This window comes from Eleutherodactylus coqui, chromosome 12, assembly GCF_035609145.1.
Source record: "Eleutherodactylus coqui strain aEleCoq1 chromosome 12, aEleCoq1.hap1, whole genome shotgun sequence".
NCBI lineage: Eukaryota > Metazoa > Chordata > Amphibia > Anura > Eleutherodactylidae > Eleutherodactylus > Eleutherodactylus coqui.
In genome coordinates, this window is record NC_089848.1 from 43,265,082 (window position 1) to 43,286,222 (window position 21,141).

The 21,141-nt window shown below is 42.3% G+C and overlaps 1 protein-coding gene across 1 annotated transcript in view; it reads right to left on the minus strand.

The window, feature by feature from the left end:
• NOD1 (nucleotide binding oligomerization domain containing 1) overlaps positions 1 to 21,141 on the minus strand; it is a 56,982-nt gene that overhangs the window by 30,627 nt on the left and 5,214 nt on the right. The gene's annotated exons all lie outside the window — the stretch shown is intronic.

Sequence of the window (21,141 nt, forward strand, 5' to 3'; positions counted from 1 at the left end):
TGGGAATATAAAGAAAGGATTTATTCTTCTCTGTCCTGCCAGATCCATTTCTGACTTTGGCACAAAAAACTGCATCAAAAACTGCAGAAGGGTTTAAAAAATGTTTTGTGTGAAACACACTTGTTGGCAAAATAGTGCAGTACAATATTAATGGAAAATGAAAATTGTGCAAGGAGAGAAGGAAAGAGAGAAGGAGAAGGGTGTCAGTGAGTGAGGGTGTTGCTTCAGCACTACAGAGAACATGGAGGAAGCCAAGCAACTTCTCTATGCTCAGCCTGGGGCCATTCGACCCAGGAGACCACGGTACTTCTGCTAAGCGCCAAGAGAAGGACAAACCGCTTCATAGCAAGAAGAAGAGTGATAGCGAGTGAGTGTTGGCCAGTGGAGAGAAAGAGTTTGCTAGGAAAGGAATTTCACAGATAACTTGGACTGTGGACTTTCCAAATGCCCCGAGAATCCTTCCGGTTACACCACTGTGATTTGTTTTTCTGTACAAAGACTGTTTATTTGGCTCTAAGTTTAAGAGTTTTCAGTAGATGAACAGAATCGACCGCTCCTGGTTTTACATCTGAGAGATCCGCCACATAAGACAGAACGGTGGCGTCATGAGTGACAACTGGACTTAAAGTAACCCCCAGTTACAACCCCTGTGATCTCCCTCCGCAGTATGGTCGGGTCCTGAGCTACCCCCAGAGGAGGAGATGGTAGAGCCCCATGACAAGGCCTTCCTCTACTCTGCTGTCTCCTTGGCTGTGGGCCCACTCCTCGGAAGCTGCATAACTATTGGCCCATGTAAAGGTACCTTAAAGAAGTCAAGATTGTCTTTAACTTAAATTTAAGTTAAAATTGTATCCAAAACCAATATTTGTAGATCTGTATAAGGGAAGGAACCATACAGTGCACCCTGCCCTAGCGTTGGCCCTCATGCCTTTTTTCTATCAATTAACAACAGCACAGAGAAAAGACATGCTCCACAGTTTTTCTTGAAAGAAGAACTTGCGGCTTATCACCATGCTTTAGTTACAATGGATACATTGGAAGTCCTGGCGCAAATCACAGCACAGCCACTGAATTGGGGGATTCTAAGGGGTGGCCCTCCGCCCGCTGCCTTGCCCCTTAAGCTATTTGAGCTCCCATCTATGACCCAACTACCGTGCGAATTGCCCAAAGTGGTTACTCGCAGACAGGGTTCCCCTCAGTGCCCACCAAGACCCTGTCTGCATCTCGGCACAGGCCACTTGTCCAGAGAGCCACAGGGGAGAGAGGGATTGATGAAAAGCTCAGAACTATCCAACCAGACTGACCTCCCACTCTGGCATCTCCCCTTTCATGCCGCCCAGCAGCAGCCCTGTCCACGTTTTGCAGATTTGCTTGTGGCCCAACCCTCTGATGGCCTCCTTTGCCTGCTCCCTTAGTCTGCATAAAGTGCCAAAAAATTTGTAGCTGGCTCCCTGGGCCATCTTATCCCCCCCCCCCTCCCTACCTCCATTCCCTTCCTTCCCCCATTCCCTTCCTCCTTTGCCCATGTGCCCACACTAGCCTTCCTTTATGGACCTTTCTGTGCTATCTCTTCCCTTTCTCTGCCCTTCTGTCTCTTTCTGTTCTAAGTCATTTTCATTCCATTCGTGACCTTTTGTAAAAGGTTATTTACAACTTGTTAAACATTAACTTTGTGATTGGAAACTGCAAAGCCTGCACACAAGTAAAGTCTAGACAGCTAGGAGAAAAAGTAAGAAGTCCTACCAAGTACACATGGATAAGGAATACGAAACACAAAAACAGCAATCTCAACACAGATAACCCTTTTATTTTAGGAGCCCCCATTCCAATCAGCTGATCAACACAGGTCCGGCTCTTGAAACCCCGGGGATAATGTAGCCAGCTGCTGCTCACCTATTCCATAGTGGTAATTTAGATTTTAGTGTCTTATCATTCTAGGTCATTGAGGGGAGTTCCAAGCCAGTCCCCCCTCCAAATCCCCCATTTATACGATAAGCTTTTAGGAGATAACTAGATATCTTCTCATGAATGGACATGATCATAGTGACTGAAATTTTTTTTTCAGTTTTGCCTCTGCCTAGTCCAACAGTCATATCTTTTTTCCTTGTTTTTTCTTCCATCTAGCTCTATAAGCCCTGGTTTTCAAAGATACTTTACATATAAATTAAAAATTGGATTTCCATTGTTGTACAGGTTGTTACTGTAATGGACATACCAAATACTGTATGCATATGGTAAATGCTGTTTTGTGATAATTCAATAAAGCTCTTTATGGTTTTTGATGGTATTTTTTTTATTCTGCAACCTCATGAGCAGAGAAACAAATTGATGGTCCTTTCTGGGTCGTGTGAAGAAAAGGCAGGGTCGTGGGAGTCTACATATGTAGGGGCATGGTCATGTGTAAAATAAGTAGAGGGACAATCTATTGAGTTTGGGAAGTACTGTCACCGTGGCAATAAAGTCCTCTAAACAAAGGAACAAGTCACCGAAAGGACCAATAATTATAAAATATAACTTTTATTAAAACTATATTAAAATTGGCGTATCCACGTATCTCTTAAATGTGACCGTAGTTACATACTAATTTAAAAAGGTATTCTAAGGTGATTCATTTATAGTTACTTTGTCTTAAATAGACGATACAGGTTTCTGTGTCTTCACCTCCAACCTAATAACAACTAGATTTTTATTATTTTGCTGTCAAAATCCACTCCACGTATATAAGGTGATCACCCAAGTCAATATCTTATGATTGGAATACTCTATCATAGATATAAAGTACTAGCTTACCCGTCGCGCGTTGCTGCGAAGACAGACATACATACATACATTCGTTTTTATATATCTAGATAACAACCAATCACAGCGCAGCTTTCAAGTTACCTCAGCGGTATAATATATAACAACCAATCAAAGCACAGCAGCTTTCATGTTACCTCAGCAGTATAATATATAGCAACCAATCACAGCAGAGCTTTCATGTTACCTCAGCGGTATAATATATAGCAACCAATCACAGCACAGCTTTCATGTTACCTCAGCGGTATAATATATAGCAACCAATCACAGCACAGCTTTCATGTTACCTCAGCAGTATAAGAAATAGCAACCAATCAGAGCATAGCTTTCATTTTACCTCAGCAGTATAAGAAATTGCAACCAATCACAGCACAGCTTTCATTTTACCTCAGCATTCTCAATATCCAGCAATTGTCTTGCGAAACGTCCGGCGGATGCATCATTTTGTAGTTGAACACGCCTCCTGTTGCTCGTAATGCATTTTGCTTTTGTGCTTGAGATGGAAATCAAACGATCTTTGTCTGGGGGGCATAACGGTCGACGACGCTCGCACGCGCGCCACCTATCGTAGGATAGATGTGCTATGCCAGTAATCTTCCCAGGAGTGTACTCAACAACTTCCCAAAGTTTCATGGCGATTAGATGAATGGTGTAGTAGCGCAAAAAGAACAGACAGACAGACATACATTCCTTTTTATATATATAGATGACATCAGGAAGTAAGAGAATTAGATTCCGTACGTAAAATTTGGACACTAATTATTTTGCGCTTAGAATTGAATAATCGAGTTGGGACCCATTAACTTTTTCTATTTTTGACATAATCAATGCTCGTGCCAAATTTCAAGTTTCTATGACATTGGGAAGTGAGAGAATTAGATTCCGTACGTAAAATTTGGACGCTAATTCTTTGGCGCTTAGAATTGAATAATCGAGTTGGGACCCATTAACTTTTCCTCTTTATGACATAATCAATGCTCATGCCAAATTTCAAGTTTCTATGACATTGGAAGGTGAGAAAATTAGATTCCGTACGTAAAATTTGGACGCTAATTCTTTGGCGCTTAGAATTGAATAATCGAGTTGGGACCCATTAACCTTTCCTATTTATGACATAATCAATGCTAGTGCCAAATTACAAGTTTCTATGACATTGGGAAGCGAGAAAATTAGATTCCGTACGTAAAATTTGGACGCTAATTCTTTGGCGCTTAATATTGAATAATCGAGTCGGGACCCATTAGCTTTTCCTATTTATGACATCATCAATGCTCGTGCCAAATTTCATGTTTCTACAACATCGGGAAGTGAGAGAATTAGTGGCAATGATGGAAATCGAACGATCTACGTGGGGGGGGGCATAACTGTCGACGACGCTCGCACGCGCGCCATTTATCATAGCATAAATGTACTATGCCTATAATCTTCCCAGGAGTGTACTCAACAACTTCCCAAAGTTTCATGGCGATCGGATGAATGGTGTAGTAGCGCATAAAGGACAAACAGACACGCAGACACGCACGCACGCAGACAGACATACATTCAATTTTATATATATAGATAGGGAAAATGAGTTCAAGTGCATAAACCGCCAATTTATTGTATGTACTAGTACTATAAGATCACATTTATAGGGATTATAAATTCAAATGCAACAGTCGCGGAATTATTATGTGCATTAATCCCCTAAAATCACACTTAGTTGTTGTGCGGTCTAATCGGTACCAGCATCACAGACCTAGAGGATTGGAATTATAAGCTCCAATGCAGAGATCAGGAATCTATTATCTGTACTGATACTATAAGATCAAACTTGATTATTGTGTGGTCTAAAAATATTCAGTTCCAACAGTACACATCTAATCACCATGGTAGTTTAGCATAATTGGCAATCATATCGATTATATGGTCATGTTACCAGTTTGCTCCATCATAGTGACTACTGCTACAATGTATTTCGGGAACAAGATAAATAGTTCCCAAGGAATGAAGCAGTGGGTCACTGCTCGCTGTCTAGTTGCACTTAATCAGACTATCATTTGATCATTGCTGGTGTCTAGATAACTTCTATATTTCCCGACTTAAATAGAAGTACAATCCCATATCAGAGTGGGTTCGAGGAGAAAATGCTCAAGTGGACTTGATCAGATACAACTACTAGTTGTGTGTTGTTCTCTGAAAGTTCTCATGATATTCAGCCAAATAGATATGCTGCACCTCTATCTCTATTTGGCATATAATCTTTGTTGATGATTTAACTTTATTGCCAAAAAAACACTAATAGGAGAGACTAGATATAGATTTCTAGTCTTTCCATCCCCATCTACGCGTTTCCACAACCTTAGTGGAATGGTTGTTTCCTCAGGATGGAGAGCGAGAGGTGGTATGAACCAGCCCTAGCGGCTGTCACACATAAAATGAACAGAGATGGTAAGTATTGTGCAATCCAGGGCTTTTATATCCGTAGCTCCGCCCCCTCTGTTAGGGGCTCATCCTGTCTGCTCCAATGAACAACATGCATTAATGTGTGACAGCCGCTAGGGCTGGTTCATACCACCTCTCACTCTCCATCCTGAGGAAACAACCATTCCACTAAGGGCTGTTGCATCTATCTATGATAGAGTATTCCAATCATAAGATATTGACTTGGGTGATCACCTTATATACGTGGAGTGGATATTGACAGCAAAATAATAAAAATCTAGTGGTTATTAGGTTGGAGGTGAAGACACAGAAACCTGTATCGTCTATTTTAGACAAAGTAACTATAAATGAATCACCTTAGAATACCTTTTTAAATTAGTATGTGACTACGGTCACATTTAAGAGATACGTGGATACGCCAATTTTAATATAGTTTTAATAAAAGTTATATTTTATAGCTAGCTGATATACCCGGCTTCGCCCGAGTTAATTTGGTACTGGTGTTTATCTGGTGTTCACACGGAAAATCTTATGAAGTCGTGGTTACTTTAGAGATACCGGAAAAACATATGTTCACCATTTTGCATAATTCTCTGCGTTACCCAGGAAACACCACGTGGAGGTAACCATGTGATGTTTACTTTATATAAAATGACATCAGGAAGTGAGAGAATTAGATTCCGTACATAAAATTTGGACACTAATTCTTTTGCGCATAGAATTAAATAATCGAGTTGGGACCCATTAGCTTTTCCTATTTATGACATAATCAATGCTCGTGCCAAATTTCCCGTTTCTATGACATCGGGAAGTGAAAAAATTCCATTCCGCATGTAAAATTTGGATGCTAATTCTTTGGCGCTAGAATTGAATAATCGAGTTGGGACCTATGAACTTTTCCTATTTATGACATAATCAATGTTCGTGCCAAATTTCCCGTTTCTATGACAACGGAAAGTGAAAAAATTACATTCCGCACGTAAAATTTCGACGCCAATTCTTTTGCGCTAGAATTAAATAATCGAGTTGGGACCCATTATCTTTTCCTATTTATGACATAATCAATGCTCGTGCCAAATTTCGAGTTTCTATAACATCGGGAAGTGAGAAAATTAGATTCCGTACGTAAAATTTGGACGCTAATTCTTTTGCGCATAGAATTGAATAATCGTGTTGGGACCCATTAACTTTTCCCATTTATGACATAATCAATGCTCGGGACAAATTTTAAGTTTCTATGACATTGGAAAGTGACAGATTTAGATTACGTACGTAAAATTTCGACACCAATTCTTTTGCGCTAGAATTGAATAGTCAAGTTGGGACCCAATTACTTTTCTTATTTTGGAGATAATCTATGCGTGTGCCAAATTTTATGTTTCTACGACATCGGGGAAGTTGGAGAACTTTTGGCGAGTCAGTCAGTGAGTCAGTCAGTCAGTGAGTCAGTGAGGGCTTTTGTCTTTATATATATAGATTATTGGTCCTTTCTGTGACTTGAGTTTGGGAAGTATGGAGAAGCCAACACAGTTGTCTTCAGCACAAGCATGAATGGAGGTTGCACAATGTCACTCAACTAGAATGAGTAGCAAGTTGGACACCCAAAGAGCTGATATAGTCTGAAACATCTGTATACATTGGTCACGGTCAAGCTACTGTCCTTGGGCTTCCATGGTCGAAGGGAAGAAAACAGGAAATGGTGGAACATGGTGTGGGCCATTAAAGTTGCAGCATTATCCAGCTTCCACTTGCATGTTCGGGTCAAGATTTCCCTTCCAGAATAGAGAGGATTTTGGTGTCTTATTAGGCCTAATTCAGTAGAGATGTGGAGAAGGCTAATTAACAGCTGAGTATAGTGGTGCTCACTCAACATGTGTCATCACTCAGCAATGCCAGGACACATACCTAAAATGAAGTAGTATGGTTAAGGGGTCTGTTAGAGCAGACCAACCAAATCGTAGTGACGCCTGGGCCTATCCAGTGGTCAATATCATGCCAAAAAAGGAACATGTAGAGAACCTCAAGTGCCAACCACCGGGCCCTCAGTGCCATGAAGCCACTCAGAGTCTGTGCAACAAACCTTCTCCATGATCCCGTCACTTCTGCTACAAGAAGGAAGTTGTCTTGTAATGTGCTAATCCTGTGCTAATCTGCCCTTGAATGGAGCAAAATGTAAGCAGAAGTGTCAGGTCCTACAACAATGGGACCAAATCCAGTATGCTTACCAAATGTGTTTATCCAAACACATTTTGAAGGGGGGAGAGGCTGTGGCATTGTTGTGGCTTTTAGACGGCTTCACTAAAGGGAAGGAGTCATCAGAAATGACCTATTATATAAATCACATTTTTGTGTTGAGCAGATATATTTTTAAGAATTTTTGGTGTCTTTTTTTTAACTTTCGGTCACAATCTGTATTTAAAAAAAAAACAAAACCTAAAATCCTGCATTTTTCACACTGCCTGCAGAGGCTAATACTAGCCTAAAATGGAAAATGTTTCACTATTTGTTTTTAATTAATACAAACAAAATGTTGAAGATATAGTCCCTTTAAATAAATAACCCTGGCAGACTGGTGCCAGAACACCTTACAGTGTGTGGGAGGAGGATCAGGACTTCATGGACCTTCCTCCACCTTTTGTTTATGGACACTCCAGAAAATACTTCATCAACAACTGGGGGGCTCACCAGAGAAGCCCACCTCCTAGTTTGAGAAGCTCTATGTTATGACATACCAAGGCGGGTTAAACCTCCAGGAATGAAAAGTTCTCTGCCAAGTCAAATGTTTGACCATAGCAATCTGCCCTAGTCAATTCTGGTTTTCTGCCAGCGGAAATGTTGCAGAAGCAGTGAGGAATTCTGTACAGACCTGCAGGGCTATTGTTCCTCCCTCTGATAAGCTGAGCTATTCCAGAATACACATCATATATCCTGGCCCACAGCTAATGCCTGAAGTGGTTTCAGAACAGAACTGAATTCATATGAAACATGTATCTTAGGCCGGCTTCACATGGGTGTACTTGCGCAGGTATTTGCACACGCAATACTAAAGGCCCTTTTACACACAAAGATTATCGCTCAAAAGACGGCTGTAAATGTGCCCATCTTTCACGCCGAACGATGATTTTCAGTTCGGCATGAAATTTATCATTGGGCAGAAGAGCTGATAAGATGGACCACACGATATGTTCTGCCCAAGGAGTGCTGATTATATTGTATCAGCTGTCAGCCTCGAGGCAGAACAAAGCAGTGTATTCAGAGAACAGTGGGTGGTCTGTTCCTTGAATACAGCTCCCGGCGGCTCACATGCTACTAATTTGCACTAATTGGCATTAGTACCAAGTAGTAGTTTATGCAAAATGATTTTGAGCCATCATCTTTGTGTGTAAAAGGGCCTCTAGTGAACAGAACACATTCATTTCAATGGGTTTGTTCTCATGAGTATAAAGTCCAGCGTATTTTGGTCATACAAAAAAAACAAACCGTCATGCTCTATTCTCCTGTGCATGTGTGCACCAAAAGTCAATGGGCACGCAATACACAAGCACATGCATGATATGCTGCGTAATTGCACAGGAAAAGAAGACCTCATGAACTCATTAGGCTAATTAGCCATTTCAATGACTGGGAGCATCGGAGTGTATTCTGCCTTGTGCACGTAATGAACAGCGAACTATACACCGAGGAGCACACAAAAAAGCAATGTTCATTCTGAAAATACATAGCGCTCATGCGCGCACAAATACGCATACACTGGTGTGAAGCCGGCCTTAGGATTTCTCTAGAAGACCGTATGTGCAATTGTACACACTTTAGTGCATCACATTTGCGCAGTAAACAAGGTAGCTTTGTGAGTGTATCGGCACATAGTATTGTACTCTCTGCGAATGCAGGGCATGATCACACGTGTGCGCAAAACACCCCCACCCTGATTTACAAGGCCATTTAATCCAATGAGGTCCCGATGTGTTCAGTTTTCCATGGAATTGCGCAGCGTATTATGCTTTTGTGCGTGCATTGAGTGCGCATTTGTGCACTTCCATGGACGCCTTTGCTGCGCGATACGTGGAAAGATAAAGCAGGTCCTAATTTTTCGGCGTGCACGAAATGCGCCAAGAAAATTGTTCCTGAGAACGATCCCATTGACATCAATGGATCTATAATCAGCGCATTGCAAGCGTATATTTTATGCGCACAAATAGGGTCCTCTGAAGAAGGCCTTAGAAGGCGTATTGCCATATAGGTAAATTACCAAAGGAAGTGGGCAAGTGAGTGAGACTGAGCCTTACTTATGGCCCATGGTGTGTTGCAAATGTGCAACTATGTAAGAAGGAGTCCTTTATATCTAAACTAAATCTGGATTCCTTCTCCTAATTGTAGGATATGTGCAACAAGTCCAACAACAACAGTCTTCACCTTAACCAACGCCGGCAGCTACCACTCCTCCACCCAACATCTCCGAGAAGCGAAAGCAGACTCAAAGTTGTGGTGTAACACAAAGTTTCTGCATCCGCCCATTTTCCTAGGTCCTGAAAACCAAGCTGGATTCTTCAATCGCTCTTGTATGACAGCAGCACTGCTGGCTAATTTTTAAAATCCTTTTTACTATATTTTCCAGTTACACTTCAGTCCATTTTAAAGCAGAGTTACTAGTAAATCCTATCCTTCGAGCTGCTATTCTATCCATTCGTTCACAAGTCTTTTCAAACTTTCAGAATCAGTATATGGCTGGCTGAAGATGGCACAGCTGAATCCGACTGTAACCCTGGCCAGCGACCCCGCGTACCTGCTTCCCCTGTTCTGTGGATGACCGCAGACGCTCGTCGTTGGTCATGCACAGTACAGATTTTTTTTTAAAAAATATTTGTCCTGCGCTGTCGCTAGGCAATGACGCCAGTACCCGTAGCCTATCTGCAATGTCAACTGAGGAAGGGCTGCGGGTCGGATGGCTTCCATTGACTTCAATGGCGGCCGTCTGCGTAGAGTTCACAGCAAAATAGAGCATGCTGCGATTTCTCCTCCACTCGCGGAATACATAATTAATTTTCACGAGTGTGAAGGAAAAAGTGCTTTTACATCCCTTTCAATGCATGCTATCTGCTGTGGATCCTCCATGCGGATGCCGTCCCGCGAATTCCAGAGTAGAAATCTGGTTGTGTAAAGCCGGTCTATGGCTTAGGGTGCTTTCACATCTGCGTTGGAATCTCTTACAATAACAGATTAACATATTCCTCAGCGCCCGTGCACTCAGAGGAAGCAGACAAAATGACAATGACTAATAAAAAAAAACAAAAAAGCGGTGACACACGCACAATTTTCACATTTAACTCTTTACATGGAACGATTATCGTTCAGATTTTCGCTCAGTGTAAATGCTGCCGGAGACTGAAGGACAAACAAGAATTACTCCCTAAAACAACGATCTGCCTGTTCACGGTGAATGGAGGCAAGATCTCTGTCCCGCTGCACCTCCATTCACTGACTGATCATTGGTCCTATGTGAAAGCAGAGGAGCGATCATCACTGGGACGTCCAACGTAAAAGGACCCCAAGTCTTCAATTGTGCTGTTTTTTTCAAAATAGTGGGCCCCTATCACATAAAAATAAGATTGCTATCGCTTCACAACGGAGGAGGAACGTTTCCTAAGAATATGTTGCAGAATGTTTCCTTCCTACCTTTGGGAAGACTTGGTCCTCTTCTTGATGAAAAGAGATGTACAGTAGAGTAGATGTCCCCAATGTGGTGTGACGGGGCCTTAAATTCCCAAACATTTTTTTAAAGAGGTTGACCAGGATTAACAAGGGTTTCAATGGGCAGCAGAATCAGCTGTTCTAATATGATATGTGGGGGAATAAAGTTATTGAATAATAATAAATATTTATTAACAAAAAATTAATAGCTAATAAGTAATTAAAAAGTGATGATTAAAAAATTGGAAAAAGGTAGTGCAGTATCAATTTATGGAAAACAGTGGATAGGTAATGGGTATACACTTGGAGACTTACTAGTTCGGGACCGGATTTGGGTATGGTCCTCACTGCTATTTATTGATGCTTTGGAATCCTATGGGGCGGGGTAGAACAATGAAATTAGTGGGAATGGACTGTTGAGATAAAGGGAAACATCTGGTAAGGATAGGGACAGTGGAAAGTGGTTTGGGGATAGGTATGGTGAAAGGTAAAATAGAGGAAGGCGTAGCGGGGGAAAGAGGAAATTATCAAAAGGGAGCGTGCTAGGTGAGACTGAGATGTGGGAATCCAGGACTGGAGAGGGGAAGAAAGAAGAGGCAGACAGATTGGAGCTGCAGTGGGGCAGAAAAGGTTGGAGAAAAGTGTGCAACTGAAATGGCAAAAATAGAGCTCGTGGGGGAACCGGTAGAGGTGCCGAAAGATGGTGGTAGAGGCAGGGAAGGAACAGGAGATAGTAATCAGAAGGTACTTCAGTGTAAGAGGTACTGTGTGGTGCTGAAAAAGCTTGGACTTACCACTCCGGAATGGCTGTAGACGAGGTGGAGAAGTGGAATGGGAAAAGTTGAGCAGTGACTGGGTGATATAGTTGTGGGCAGCCGGGTATGAAAATATAAATGGGCACATGGCACAGAGAGATTAAGACATCGGGGATGCTGGAGGAGGTCTGTGCCGGTGCACATAATTAAATGTCCGGGCACTGTGGATAGTAATAGGGGATAGAATATAATAAGTTAGCACATTGGAAAATGTCACAAGCAGGCAGTGGTGGATAAAGGAACAGTGACAAAATGTAGATGGGTGGCTGCAATGGGAGAAGAAGTGAAAGGGATTGACAGGGTAGACTAGGAAATGTGGGAATCAATAAAAAAGGAATATGAGAGACTGGGTATAATCAAAGGGAAATGTGGGAATAACTTGTTTAACGGAAGTGACTTATTGTGGTGGCGAGTGGGGCATGGGTAGCTAGAATGGGAATATTAGTTAAAATGAATGGCAGGGTGAGTTGGGAAATGTATGAAGTAATGGGAAAATTAAATATGAAGGACTGAATGAAATCTATGGAAAATGTGAAGAATAAAAAAATAGTAAATGTGAAAAAAAAAAGAAAAGTAAATGGTTAAATTGATGCATCACATTAGGGCGAAGAGATGAGTTATTCTGAAGTGTTATGGAGATGTGGGTGAGGCTGGTATGGGATATGAAAGGGGTGGAAGAGAATTTCAGCAGTGCTAAGCCAACACACCGGTCCAATTTTATTGCCTGGCTGATCACAACAAACACTAGTCATCAATCTATCATTATAGCAGACCCTCTTGTGAGACCAGTAATGTTATGATAACGGGGGTCCTGTACCCCGAAACACGTTTTTTTTTGCTGGCTATTTATTTCACAAATAAAGAGAAGTTGGACTTCACAATCTCTCGTAATGTGGACGGCTGCGCTGTGAACAAGGGTCATTTGCTCCTCACCTCCATCAAATTTACATAGATTCTGTGTTTTACTATTTTTGCAGAATAGAAACACTATAAATAAAAAATAATATACGTATTTCTATGTTCTTTTTTTATTTTGGTCGCTACGATTGCAGCAATACCAAATTTGGGGGGGGGGGGGCGATGGGGGTTCATTAATTTTTTTACATAAGGGAGAAAAGGATGGATGTCTTGAGGGCTTTTAAAATATATTTTAATATTTTTCTCATTTTTTATTTTTACCCAGTGGAGGACTTGAAACGTATTTGCTTTGAACATTAATAGAATACACAGCAATGCTGTGAACTTTTAGACCCTGCCCGTGGCGGAACCTATTAATCCACCAAAGATGGCTGACACAAGTTAAAGTGACTGTATCACTTATAAAGGTCCTTTCATACAGAACAGGTAATTGTTTTCTTTGAAATGTCATCAGTTCACAATCACAGATAATCATTTACATTCGCTCACTGAGCAAACTCCATCGCTGGTCTGTAAGGGGATTGTGCAGGAAATGGGAATGATTGAAAAATCGCTTTTCACATGTAACTAGTAATTATTAGGAAATTATAGTACCAGTGTTTCTGGTTGTGCAATGCACCACACAGCTCTGCTCCATGCACGTCACACACACAGCTCTGCTCCATGCACGTCACACACACAGCTCTGCTACATACATTTTTCATCCCATATAACAGGGATCAGAAGCAACACAGCACTAGAGATGAAGAATCTGTGATGACGTCACAGTCATGCTCTGCCCCTGATCACATGACGGTGACTCTCATCCCGAGTGAATGACTTACATGCTCCGCCCCTGATTACATGACGGTGACATCAGGTTCTGCATCCTTGTGCAGATTACGGGCAGAACTACAAACGCCTTGCAGCTTCAGTTGCTATGGAATACTAACAAACACCTAGCTGGACAGCAGTCTTGTGCATACAGGACCTCACTTGGGGTGAAGGACCTTAGATGATGTCACTGTCATGTAGTTGAGGTGGAGCATGTAAGTCACTTACAAACCCACTCACTCACACACAGACGGACAGATCGTCGTTAGTAGTTTGACGACTTGCAAACGACTGAACCATGATTTTTATGCCTGCATAAAATGATTGTTGGCTGCCTTTACACTGAACGATTAGCATTCAGTTTCACATGATCCAATGATTTTTTGAAGGATAAAGCTTTCCGTGTAAAAGGGCCCTAATTCAGCTGCAAAGTAAAGGTTTACTGGAACGTGTTCTTCGTCACTTAACTGTTCTGCACGTGGGGCCCCCCACAAACCCATCTCATCCTTGATATCTTATATATATCTCCACTAAGCATAGCGGGCTTTTACATGGCTTCAATCCACAGCCTCACAATGTAGAAGAACAGAAAGCTGAACTTGGTAGAAACTGAGCTCATGTAACTTCCTATTCTGTGAAAGCCGTACATGTAGAAATGAATGCCAGGAAGAAGCTGTTACCCAACTGAACAATTCAAGGCAATGTCACCAAGTGGTTCATAAACATCAGGGTCTTTTACAAAACTTGCCATTACTGAACAACAAATTAAGAGACATTTAATGCACGCTACACATCTAGAACTTCTATTAACCCTTTCCAATCCAATTTATATCCTGGTTTTCCTAGGGGGCTTACTCTTTTTCTGCTGTTATACAACAGTACTGCATGAGGTGACACGTTGGATAGGCTCCGACAGCAGAGAGGCTGGCAATATACAGTAAGAGAACCCCGACGGAGGTCTTCCAACATCAGAGCTGTATAGCCTTAAATCATAATGTCTATAAGATGTCAGACAGTGGATTGGAAAGGGTTAATGCAGCTCTACATACTGTATACTGCTGTCTTATAGCAAAGTTCATTAAAAAAATAAACAAAAAAAAAATGTCGGGCACAAAAAAAAAAATAGGACACGTTCTCTGTAGAGATGAGCGAACATACTCGGTAAGGGCGATTTCGCAATCGAGCACCGCGATTTTTGGGTACTTCCGTACTCGGGTGCGCTGTGGGTGAGCGGGGGGGTTGCAGAGGGGAGTGGGGGGGAGAGGGAGAGAGGACTCCCCCCTGTTCCCCACTGCTACCCCCTGCTCCGCCGCACCCCCGCCCCCCGGCGACCCCGAGTACTTTTCACCCGAGTAGTGAAGTACTCGAAAATCGCGGTGCTCGATTGCGAAATCGCCCTTACCGAGTACGTTCGCTCATCTCTAGTTCTCTGATTTCCTGCACATTTGCACAGCAAAGGTCCCCATATAGATCTATTGGAGGTGCATAAATACATGCTTAATGCGCACACAAATGCGCATTTGCATGAAGCAAAAACACATCTTCACCTCCTTAGGCTAAATAGACTTTTAAATCAGGGCACAGGAGTGTTGCGTGTCCATATAAACAGGCACTGTGTGCACAAAACAGGTACGATACAATGCGCAGACATGCGTGCAAATCAACCTTGCTTACAGCACATATTTTGCGTTGAAGTGTACGCATTTGCGCATATGCTGATGTGAAGGAACCCTATAAGTGTAGTTTATAGTGGAATGAACGGGTGTCCCAAGTAGGTGGATGCCTAATAATTTTTCTGTACAAGATAGATGTGGACTGAACAGGATATATGTGTAATTTATAGTGGAATGAACACATATCCCAAATACGCAGAAGCCAAGCAGTTTTCCTAGGATACATGTGGAACAAAGGGGATATATATTGATTATAGTGGAATGAATATATATTGAACATATGTAACATAATTATATAAAAAACCTAACTGCGCCATATAATGTCCCAAACTATAATATCTAGATGAGCAATTGCAGTAACCGCCCTGAAAAGGGCAACCCCCTGACCTGCCTGACCTGACCTGCCTCTCCCTATCTTTCTCTAATTAGAAATAGAGGGGAGAAGATAAGGAGGGGGGGTATTAGATACCCAGATCAGGACAAAAGAGACCTGCTCCAAAAATAATAATAATACATCCAAAAAAATATAATAGAAGATACCCCCCAAGATGAAAAAATAGTCACTGATGAAGAATCTAATAAAAATTACTAACTTTGTTAAAGAAATTTAAAAACAAAAAATGGACAGAACAGAACTAGAGATGAGCGAACGTACTTGTTTCGAGTAATTACTCGATCGAGCACCGCGATTTTTGAGTACTTCAGTACTCGGGTGAAAAGATTCGGGGGGCGCCGGGGGGCGGGGGGAGGCGTGGCGGCACGGGGGGTAGCAGCGGGGAACAGGAGGGAGCCCTCTCTCTCTCGCCCTCCCCCCCACTCCCCGCTGCAACCCCCCACTCACCCACGACGCCCCCCGAATCTTTTCGCCCGAGTACGGAAGTGCTCGAAAATCGCGGTACTCGGGCGAAAAAGGGGCGTGGCCGAGTACGCTCGCTCATCTCTAAACAGAACATATATAACGATAGTGATAGCTTTGGGGATGTTAGAAACAAAACCCTTCACTCCACGATCAGATAATCCGTTTCCCAATGCTCCCGCTAACTAATGGATATTCGGTGTCAACCCCTCAGGTTTATATTTAAGCAATGCGTGGGATGATAACCTTCCATTGTTTATCAGGTATGGTCATTGGGTTGGATAGGATTTAGCCTTTTTGATGATAACAAATTCAAGGAGCCCCCCTAGTATAGGGACTCCGGGGGAAATCAAGAGATTCCAGACGGACAAAGAAAAGTATTGTGAGTGTTGTGATTACACAGGACTGCACCTTATAAGTTCGTATGAAGTCCCTCATCCATGTTCTTTAGAGGGGGGTTTTAATATGTTTATGTTGCGTGGTAACTTAGCTGATATCTGATGCTAAAAATAACCACTAATCACAGGAGGGTGCAATCAGAGGAAAGGGTTAAATAAAAGTAAGGGCCACTTAGAAGGACCTGGGATTAGTATTGCCAGGGTAGAAGGAACACTATCCTGAAGGAAACCGCAATAGTGCGCATTGTAGGAAGCACAATTAAGGTTTGTAAGGTTCAGTGGGTAAGGGGTTAATAGTTGCCGTATGTATATGAGTAAGAGGAGGTCAGTGGTATTAAAGAAATGAGCTGGCTCCTCGAGAAACTAGTCAAATGCTTTCCTCCTTAATATTTCCCTTTAAAACTAGATGTTTAGTAGACCAGAAAAACTGAGCGGAAAGGGTTAAATAGTGACTAATGAACCCTTACAATCAGCACATATGTGGCCCAATCCAAAACCCCTACTATGTGTTACTACATACCAAAAGTAAAAGGTAACTGGTCCTGTTGTTGGCCCTCTAATCTTCATCTTATCTATTCCACATTGGTAGTGTTAACCCCTTAGTGACCGGGCTTTTTTGCTTTTTTCCATTTTTGTTTTTTCCTCCTCCCTTTTAAAAAATCGTAGCTCCTTTATTTATCCATCGCCGTCGCTGTATGAGGGCTTGTTGTTTTTTGCGGGACGAGTTGTATTTTTCAATGGCACTATTTATTGTACCATATAATGTACTGAAAAGCTTTTTAAAAATTCTTAGCGGAGAGAAATTGAAAAAAAACCGACATTCCACCATCTTTCGGTGCGTCCTGTTTCTACGACACACAAACTGCAACAAAAACGACCTAATATTTTTATTCTATGGGTCAGTATGATTACTATGATACCAAATTTATATAGTATTGTTTTTCCTGTAGTACTTGTATTTTTTTTTTTAAGATATAAAAATTTTTTCAATTATTTTCTGCGGTCATTTTGTGCGCGCGATAACTTTATTATTTTTCCGTCGACGTAGTTGAGCAAGGGCTCATTTTTTGCGGGATGTCCTGTAGTTTCCGATAGTATCAATTTGGAATACATACGACTTTTTGATCGCTTTTTATTGCGTTTTTTCTGGGAGACAGGGTAACTAAAAAAGTGTATTTCTGGCGTTCTTTATTTTTTTTTTCGGACGACGTTCACCGTGCAGAAAAATAATGTGCTACTTTGATAGATCGGACTTTTACGGACGCGGCGATACCAAATACATATTTTTATTTTATGATTTAGATTTTTTAGTAATTGATATGGCAAAAGGGGGGTGATTTAAACTTTTATAACTTTTTTTTTTTTACAATTTAAAAAACTTTATTGATCTTTTTTCTTACTTTACTTTGAAGTCCCCCTGGGGGACTTTAACATGCGATGCTTTGATCGCTCCTGCAGTATGACGTAATGCTATAGCATTACGTCATACTGCTTTTTTACAGGCAGTCTATCAAGCCACCCTGTGTGGATAGCTTGATAGGCAGTCTGCTAAGGCAGCCCTGGGGCCATTCATTAGGCCCCTGGCTGCCATGACACCTGCACGGATCCCCCGATCTCACCGCGGGGGGGCTGTGTGGGACCCCCAAACAGCGTTCGGGGGATTTAAATGCCGCTGTCAGAATTGACAGCGGCATTTAAAGGGTTAATAGCCGCAATCGGCCGAACGGCCGAGCGCGGCTATTGCCCGCGGGTATCAGCTGTAATAAACAGCTGACGCCCGCGCTGTATGGAGGGAGATAGCGCTGCTACCTCCCTCCATACACGTCCTGCAGCGGCAGGATGTAAAAACACTATGGCCCGGTCGTTAAGGGGTTAAGCTACTATTGCACTTTACATCCTCTCTGATTGACCAGAACTGCTCATGTGATCAGCACTGGCCAATCAGACAACCGTGCACAGTGTGCATTAGGTAGTCAACCAATAGCTGCAGCCATCTTGGATGGATGAAAACAGGTCCAGAAATTGGAGGATTGGGGCGGTGGAGAAGAACAATAGCACGTAATATACTCCTCTACTCTTCCTGTCCAGAATTTTATCCCGAGACCAGAGGGTCGAATTAACATTACAAATCCACTGCTTTAACCCAAGAAACTCCATCTGTAGAATTGCTTACCTTCCTCATGCAGCAACTAGGCCTATGTGATCCCTAGAAACTGTGGGACCAATAAAAACGTCATCCTACGCCTCGTAACATACTTACTTCCTCAACAACTTAACCCATGGCTACAGGAACAAACATCTACATGTTGGTAAAAACTTTTGTGTAAAAACATTAAAAAAAAGTATTGTAGAAGTGATACCTTTATTGGACAACCATGAAAATGATATTTGCAAGCTTATGGAACACAGAAGATCCTTTATTAGGATGATTAATTAGTGAATGACTGCAGTGGGAGATTAAGAGGTCGGGGCTGTTCACATAACTTGCCCCCCCCCCCCCACACACACACACACACACGTGTTCATGCCACCGTTAGAATATTGTTGGTCCCAGGAGCTCCTGTATTGTTCACGGGCCAGTTCATCATTCACATGACATCTGTAGCCAATCACTGCCCTCAGCAGGCTGCAGAACTGTGCAGCGTACTGCGCATCTGTGCGTGCAAAAGGTCAGTGAAGAAAAGAGCACATATGTAACTAATTAGGATAAATAAGGGCATACTCATCTGCTGCATGCCAATCAACATGCCCTGTGTGCACAAAAATACAGTAAAATGCGCAGATACGCATGCAAAAAAGTTGCATACGCCCATCTGAAGGAGCCCTAAAGGGGTGTTTAGAAAGAACAATCATTTTTCAATAACCATTTGGTCTAAACACAACTTAACGACAAACCCAATTAAAAGAGGTATAGGGGCGAAGGACGAGAACATTATCCTTCCATTATATAAGGCACTTGTCAGGCCTCACATGGAATACTGCACACAGTTCTGGTCACCGGTGCTCAGGAAAGATGTTACAGTGGTGGAGGGGGTTCAAAGAAGGGCAACTAAACTAATAAACGGAATGAAGGGACTGGAATACCCAGAGAGGCTATCCAAACTGGGATTATTTACCCAGAAAAAAAGCTAGGGGGCGACCAATAACTATGTATAAATACATGAGGGGACAATACAAGGATCTCTCCCATGATCTATTTACACCCAGGACTGCAACGGTAACAAGAGGGCATCCGCTACGATTAGAGGAAAGCAGGTTTCATCACCAACATAGAAAGGGGATTCTTTACTGTAAGAGCAGTTAGACTGTGGAACTCTCTGCCGGAGGACGTAGTGATGGCAAAATCCATAGAGGAGTTTAAAAGGGGACTTGATGTCTTTCTGGAGAGGAAGGATATTACAGGATATAAATCTTAGGTTAATTGTTAATCCGGGTATACAGGAAGGTAGGAACTATTAGGGGTTGATCCAGGGAACAGTCTGATTGCCATTAGGGAGTCGGGAAGGAATTTTTCCCCCAAAAGGGCTATTTGGCTTCTGCTCTTGGTTTTTTTTTTTGCCTTCCTCTGGATCAACAACACAGGAGGATAGACAGGCTGGACTAGATGGACATTGTCTTCATTCGGCCTTACAAACTATGTTACTATGACTGAATGATGAATGATCATTCACTTTTCATTCATCATCGGCTCATCTAAAAGAACCACAAATTAAGCGGTGTTCTTGCCTGACAGGACATGGGGGCAGATGTAGCAGATAATGTACTGATATTACGCTAAGGTCCGTTTACACGAAGCAATTATCGTTTGAATGAGCGAACGATGTCTGTTTGCACGTTCACTCGGGCAGCCTGTTTATACAGGCGGATACATTGTTGGCTCATTCAAACGAGAAATCGTTTAGTCATTCACATTCACTATATAAGTCACTGAGAACGACTGAATGAGCGCCATATAAACTGAAGGATTAGTGAACGAGCCGACAATGCTTTTTAGTTCTGCATAAAGTGAACAATCTCTCTTTCAATTTTTTAGAGCGTTCTGTGTAAAATGGTCTCAAGCCCTTCTACGGAGTTGTGCCTGATAGTAACTCATGAAGGTGAGCAGCGTATCTGTTCCTTAACCTAAAAACACATTCTGATCTAGGAATCTCTGCACTGTTACGGATAGGTCTAGCTCACCCATCTAAAAAGGCCACAGTGGTTGGACTTGGCACTGGTCGCTCTATTAGGTAGAGTCTTTCAGAGCACGTGGTTTTCAAGCTTGCCCTTCTTATGGAAGTTTGGACTTGGCTGCAAGGAATCTCTTGGCTACATCCATGGAGCCACCACCGACTGACTGGGCAAAGGGAAATACCTAAACCGTGGAAAGCCAGGGGTAAATACTGGATGCTTAGGATAGCCGAACCAAAAGACTAAATCTAGGTCAGGAACGAGCTCAGTCAAATACTAGAGAGGGACTACAGGTCTAAGTATATCAGGCAAGGTCAAGCAGTCCAGTGTCAGACACCAAATATTCAAAGACTGATTAATCCAGAAGGAAGGTCAAAGGTAAGGAGCCGGGAGAGGGATCCAGAAAACAACCAACATAACTCCTACTAAGGCCCCTATCCACGGCCGAGGCGGAATATCACTAGCACTGCCAGGTCTCCGAGATCAGCCTATCTAATAGATAGGCTCACCACGGAGAATCGTGGCAATCGCAGCATGCCGCGATTTAAATCCTGTGAGCGAAAAATCATTATGATTCTCCAGTCATG